Source organism: Triticum aestivum, chromosome 4A, assembly GCF_018294505.1.
Source record: "Triticum aestivum cultivar Chinese Spring chromosome 4A, IWGSC CS RefSeq v2.1, whole genome shotgun sequence".
Lineage (NCBI taxonomy): Eukaryota > Viridiplantae > Streptophyta > Magnoliopsida > Poales > Poaceae > Triticum > Triticum aestivum.
The window spans coordinates 642,533,761-642,541,010 of NC_057803.1; the positions used below are offsets into that span (position 1 = coordinate 642,533,761).

Sequence of the window (7,250 nt, forward strand, 5' to 3'; positions counted from 1 at the left end):
CTGACTGGGATTCTGGTCCTTGGCACGGAATGTTGGATTTCATCGGAGCCGCGGCGCAGATCGCCAGGACAGGTCGTTTGTTTTGATCAGAGCGGTGGGACATAATTTGTCATATGGGTTTGACAAATTAGCTCACTCTAAAATCAAGCTAAAAATGCCGTGGCGGAAAGTGCCTTTCGCCATTGCCGTTTTCCTGTGCCGTGTATTTGATGTGCCACGTGCGTCAAATGCATTGTCATTTATTAAAAAGCAAAACCTACCCAACTATCAGCCTCTGCATTCTTGTTTGATGTGGCACAGAATTCTTGTTTGTTTAGGTGGTGAGTTGTCTTCTGGTAATACAATGCCAAATTTGCGTAGGTGTATGTTATTTAGGGTCTCTATTGCATATGGCGTGGCAATGCAGATTCAACTTAATCAAGCAGCATACCATTTGATTCCCTACCAGTGAGGTGGAATATAAATAATCTAACCAGGGTTCAAGGCATTAGTTCGAAATATGTTTGTTTTTCTGACTATGAGGTGGTAAGTATATTATAATACCTAGCAGTACCATAAATTATACTACCTCATCTTCGAGTACATGGATATACGGGCCTTGAGAAGTTCATCCATGGCCATCACACAAACCATGATAAGATCCCCGACCACAATCAAGTATCCACTTCATACTGTAACCAATCATGGTCCTTTGTTTTTCATTGTCCTACTTTTGAACGCAAGGATTTTGGTTGAAAATTTGCCAATCGTGTTCGATTCGTTGATTGTGAACTCGTGATGTCGTGCGTGTACATCCTGATGTACCAGCTCTGTAGGGGCATGGTAGAGAAGCAGTGCCCTGCACCATGACCTCGAGCTCTGAAGTAAAGTCACTTGTTCTGGAAGCCAGATTAAATAAATTTTGTCGGACTTTAGTTTTAGAACCATTTTCCATGAAGAAGGTTTTACAGGATCAGTGTTACAGTTAAACCAGAGTCAAGCTCTAGATATTATGGGGTAAGGTTACATTTGATAATCATTTTCAGTTATAACAATGCCTCACAATCAAAGATTAGCCATGAGTTTTCGTAACCATGTGAGATGCACTTTTAACTCTTATGACTATGGCCTCAATTTGGACTTTGTACTTCTACTACACAGAATTTTAGCGCATGCGTTCGTGGGAGCTACTAATCACCCAGCTTCACTCCGTACGTAAATAATCCGCCAAATGAATGCTTAATAAGTGCAGATTGAGTTGTACGTGCGCTCTTCTCCTGGCTAATTCGCACATCAAGGGAAGTGAGCGAGTTTTGCAAGCAGCACCTTGCCGGGATGTCCTGGGCGGATCGGGCCTATGTCCGTGCTAGCTACTAATCTAGCAGCTTCTCTTCGTACGTGAGTCGGCCACTTCGTAGATTACTAGAATCATGCCAGCTTTGCATGTTGCACCTTACTGGTAAGCAGGGGTCAGCTCGGGACTGCGACAACGATGCCTTGAATCCTCTGCCGGCGGCTTGAAAACAACAAGGCAGAAGGCAAGTGACTACCCCCCCGGAGATGAAACAGGCGGCGGCGAAGCTATTCGAGGCGCCACAGGAGATGGATTCACAGATCTAGAGGCCTAGCAGGTGTACTTGATGAAACCAATAGGATGATCGTTCTAGCCCGACTTTGACTATACGTTTTCAAAGAAGTCCCTGATATCTTCCATTTCTATGAGTATAATTTATGAGAATCAAACATAAGTATGAGGCATTGCCTGTTTATGTGAAAAGGTGGAAGCTAGGTTAGTGGCATGCTCGAAAGAGGAACATATATATAGGCTTTTTTTAGTCGACATATGTATGTCAGTTAATGATACCTACCTACATCTTTAATTATAAGGTAGCACCATAAGAGTGAATTCCTTTTTATCCCCTAGTTTCCGTTTGTGACAACAATAATCCCATTCAGTACGTTTTCTAAACTTTTACTCCATTTAAGCTAACTTGTGCCGCTCATTACTTTCCTTTGTTTTTTCTCATCGGTTTTCTTGGACCCATGTTTCTGTCATGACCCTACATGCCACTCGGCTTGTTTCTCAGTTCAGTTTAGTTTTTTCTTTATTCAGGATGATCCACACCGTGCCGGAACACCACCACCGGCCATCCTCTCCATCCAAAGTCCCGTGAGCGACGGAGTGTAGTGTAAAGTCTGAGAAAAAACCTTTAACTCGTACAGTGTGTCGAAATCGAGCCCTGACCTTCAAATTCCTTTAATTAGCACCCTATACTTGTTGATCCCAGTCAACACTGACCCTCGAGACACTTCAAATATAATAAAAATACATCGAGATTCCAAGACCACCGAGCGACCACATTAGACGCCAGTATGAGCCGTCGACATGCCCATGTCGCCTCTCCCCTACCGGAGGCGGCTTGACCGTGTTGATCACAGCTGAAAAGTGTCCGTGCACGTGCCTCTAAGGATCAGCGCCCTGGAGCCACAATCATCGCCAGTGAACCCTAGATTAGATCTGAAGCACCTGATGCCAAATGTCATCACAAGAAAAGAAATCCCATCCTCACCACTTCAAGGAGACGGCAAGAATCCATGCCAGAGCTCCGTCGACTATGTCCAGATGGACGAACTCGAGGAGGATTGGAGTACGAAAGACAAACACGAAGAAGAAGTGTCTTCATTCACCGGAGCGCCGCACCTACGAGAATAAAAATCTCTAACCTAAACTACTAATCGGAACGGAGGAACTGTGGTTATCCTCGCCGCCATCGGTAGTCTGAGCGGTAGACAAAGAGGAGGGAACAGTTTGCCTTAGCCGTCAAAGGATAGGGGAGGGAATTCACATTAGTTATTGAATATTTATTTGTGTTTGTAAGGGCTGTTTATGTTGTCATTTTTAGTTGTCAAACTTCTCTGAACTCAAGCGATGAACTTTGAAATATTTGATAAAAGAATGTGCGCATCATCTAACATATAAAGCCTCAAGAAGTGCTAGGCACAACCGATGCCTCGAAAGCACGGTACCATGAGAGGCAAAATACCATCGCACCGCGCCCGCGCGGTCGGGCGCAGCGCACCACGCGAGCGAAAAATACACCGCACCACGCGAGGGACGAAAACGACATCGAACCCTAGCCCCAATCCACCCACGCCCCTCGCTCCTTCCTCCCTCACCCGCCGCCGCTCCCTCCCACCTCCTCCTCCTCCTTCTTCTGCGCCCTAGGAGCCCCGCCGCCGCCCTGCTGCTACTCCTCCACCGGCCCGCCTCTCCCTCCTCCCCGCCTTCCCATCGCTCACGTGCAGGCCATCATGGCCACGCGCTTCGCGGGCGAACCCGACCGGCCCGTCGCTGTTGGCTCGAGCTGCTGGGAAGAGGGAGGAGTCCGGAGACGGCGTGAAGGCACAGGCCGTGCCTGGTGAGGCGGCGCCGCCGGCCATGGGACGCAGGACCTCGGGGAGCCCCTTCCCAGGCCCGCGCCTAAATTCTTGGGCAGGGGAGGATAGATCGACGATGGCGCATCACATAAGGGAATGGGAGATCGAGGAGAAGGGAGACAAGGGTGGGTGGTGGCTTGCAGCATGGGGCGGGCACGTCCAACGATGGTGGTGTTCTGTGGATCTGGTGCCCCCTCTCCTTTGGCGACCTCCTCCTCCTCATCTGCTGCCGATGGCTGTGAGTTCACGGCTGCTCCGGAGCTCCAACGAGCCAAGGTCATCTCTGAACCGCATTTGTTTAAGGGAAAGATAGATACAAGAAGAAATTAGTCTGTACGTGCCCTTATTTATTTTGATTTTTACCACTCCTTGACCAACTCATGCTCACATATCAACTATTCCCCGGACTCCCTCTTTCTAGATTGCTAGACATGTTAGTTGGTTTTGTTCTTTCTTATCCTAGGATGACATTTTTGTTTAAGGGGAATTAATTCTTTTTTTAATAGTACATCTTCCCCTTTTACCAATAATCTGATTTATATATATATATCAATTTATGGGTTTCTCCCAGTTGTGTGCAAATCCGACAAAGAAGAGAAAAGGAAGAATATTGAGGAAGAGTTTTGGTGAAGAAGAACAAGGTGAACTCTCTCTCTCTCTCTTCCCCCTCTCTCTCATGTACAGCCATGGTTGTATGCAATGCTTGTTTCTTCTTATGGTGCATCTATGATCTTCCTAGCTTGTTTTCATTTCTAAATTACCACACACGCGAGCACCACCACAGTCTAGCCAGGTTTGGTTCAGAAGATTTCTTTGTTCCCTGTCTTGTAGATTGTTTTCTAAAGAAAGAAAAACAGGTTTTCCTCAACAAGGAAAATAAATAAATGAATGATACTACTGAAAGTACTGACTAGCTAGCTTCTATTCTTGTCCTAAAATTTGGTTCTGTGATCAACATAACTTGCATGGAAGAACAATGTCACTCCATTATCTAAAACCACATGTGCGTGTGCATGCAGAGTAGCAATGGATTGTACAGAAAATAGCATACTAAATGTTCTTGATGAGCTGATCATGGACCTCGGCAAAATTGACAATGCTATCAACACTCTTTGCGACGCTGTATAATATCTTACACACTCATATTCATTCGATATATGCGCTTGTATATGTTATACCCTTTTTTAGACGAAGTATATGATACTGCTTACCAAACATAGCTGTTCTGTTACACTTTTGTCAGGGAATAGAAATGAAAAATTATAATTTAATTACTCTGGCATCTACTGTGGAAGGATCAGTTTTTATGGCATGGACTACAAAGGAGAGAAGTGGACCATGTGAACGTAGTACAACATTGTTGTTAGTTCTCGCAGTCGAGGTCTGCTCAGGAAGACACAGCTCGACCGAACAACTGTTGTGTTTTCCCAGTTGTTTGCAAATCCGACGAAAAGGAGCAAAGAAAGAATATTGAGGAATATTTAGGTAAAGAAGAACAAGGTGAACCCTATGTCTCTCTTCCCCCTCTCTCTCTTGAACACCCATGGTTATTTGCAGTGCTTTTTTGGAATTCTTATGGTGCATCTATGATCTTCCTAGCTTGTTTTCTTTTTCGGGTTAAACTCCAATCAAGCATTGTGACGTATTAGTCATAATTTTATTATTTTTCCCTAGACTACTTTCTTTTGCCAAGATGAATTAATGTGTAGGTTTTCCACCACAAGTTCGTTGCAATGTCTTATTTTGTATTTAGTTCAGTTCAACTCTGGAGAATAGCACTTTGATTTTTACCCCTTGACAAGTTACATTGGTACTGTATACATGTTTGTGTATGATCTTAGTTCCTACAAACTGGAAGGCGAAGATAGATTAGTTTACCATTTTTTACCATCTTCAGTCACAACCATATTTTCGGTCATGAAAACACTCTTAACTCTGAATTTGCAACTGTTCAGTGCATTTATGTTGCTTCCTGCAAGGTCAATGATATGGAGCCAGTTGGAATTCATATTCAAGCTAATACAGTGACTAAATTTGGCGAGGTTGGCACCTTACTGCTACTCTATTGATTCCTCTGTCTTATAATTATGTCGATATGTCGTTTCTTGAGAAAATATGCTTTTGTACCTAATCATGATATGCTGGAGGGTGACTGATTTTGACAACTGAGTGTGTCTTAGTCGCAGTAGGGTAAGGGCATCCATAATTTTGATCGTGGTACCGTAGTTTCGAACTAAACTGTCATTTGCCAATTCTATAGCTGTGATTTCATATGCCTTACTAAATATGCTTTGATCAAGATCTGCGGGAGGGTAACGGTTATTATAATAACTGAGTGTACCCAATGGAGGTTGCATTATATAATTAATCGTAGGGTAAGGGCGTCCATAGTTTTCATTGAACTACAGTTTCCAACTGAATTTTCATTTGCAGATTCCGAAGAACGGAGTTCTAGGTTCTAACCATGTCGCTTCCATTTGTTGTATTCTGAGAATAAATCTTGTTCTATATCCCTGCATTGTTATCCACTGGACTCTAAAACAAAAATCAATGTTTGCACATCCAGACAAGGTAAACTTATGATGAGTGGACTCCACAATATAAATTGACATTCTATGTCAGTGGAAGTGAGTCTATACTCACCGAGGAACAATTTGATCTCATAACTATGAAATGTTGTTTGTTGGTTTTGGTTCTATAAGATCAAGATCTATAATTATATTCACTTTACATGTTAACATGTTGTAAATAAATTGTTATCTAATAGTCAGCAATCAGTGGGAGCTTTTCCTCACAGTAGGGTGTGTTGCTGATGTTTTCTTGATCTACCAGTGAACTTGTATCATGTGGCTAATATGTATATACAACGAGACTTTATTTACGTTCGCCATTTTTGTTTTGTGCGTGCTTGGTGAATTGCTTACCCGGTTTGTCGTAGAAAATAGAAAGTCGAGTTTGATTTCTATTGTGGCATTGTAATAGATGACCAACCTTTTAAGTTATGTGCTTTAGCTTCTTTTCAAATTTTAGAGTGACAACCGTTTAACAAAGGGTGAAATTTTTGGTAGGGCCTAGGTGGAAAGTATTTGATTAGTTTTTTGAGAGACTGAACAATATTTTTAGTTCTGTTTTGTGCTAATGAACTACTTTTTAATCACTTTCTTATGAACGTATAAAATAAATTACATTGTAATGTATCATGTTGTATTACATGAAAAGGTGTTGAAAAGGACGCAATCCATCAAATATATGTAGTATGATATAGGATCCTTGCTTTATTGTATCCATATGTTGTAAGGAGATTATCTTGTCCTTTCATTATTCTTATTATTTGTCCTTTTCACATTAATCGTGAGTAAACTTGGGCCATTGCATTTGATGTTGATCTTATTTGCATATTAGTCCAAGAACAACAATTGTTCTTTGTTGTGGCATTGCTGGAGAAATACAAATGTATATACCCGTTTCCCACTGTCCAGTCGAGGAGATCCCTGAGGCATTTGATTCTTGTGGGATTCCCACGCATCTTACACGATCATCAACAAGTGGCTGGGCCTCTACATTACTCAGAAAAGCTTCCGACAGTCTCCGATTCAAAAGAAAACAAATAAGAAATGATGCATTGATTATTTTGGGTTGATCTTATTTGAATTTCCAGTGAAATTCAAACTTGAGACCTTACTCGAGTATTTAGTTCCAATGGAATTAAATGAATTTCCCAAAATGCCTCTTTGGGTATTAGTTGCATTTTTATTTGGATCCTTGTACATTCAAACAGTTTCTGATTCAAAAGACAACAACACGAAGAAGATAAAATGATTAAGCAACACCCA

At 42.3% G+C, this 7,250-nt stretch overlaps 1 long non-coding RNA gene across 1 annotated transcript; it reads left to right on the forward strand.

Moving 5' to 3' along the window:
* Nucleotides 1-3,123: 3,123 nt before the first annotated feature.
* LOC123082860 (uncharacterized) lies at nt 3,124-5,460 on the forward strand. The gene is made up of 5 exons (XR_006439131.1): nt 3,124-3,693; nt 3,989-4,058; nt 4,437-4,539; nt 4,661-4,917; nt 5,373-5,460. It is a non-coding gene; the product is annotated as an uncharacterized lncRNA (long non-coding RNA).
* The last annotated feature ends 1,790 nt before the right edge of the window (nt 5,461-7,250 follow it).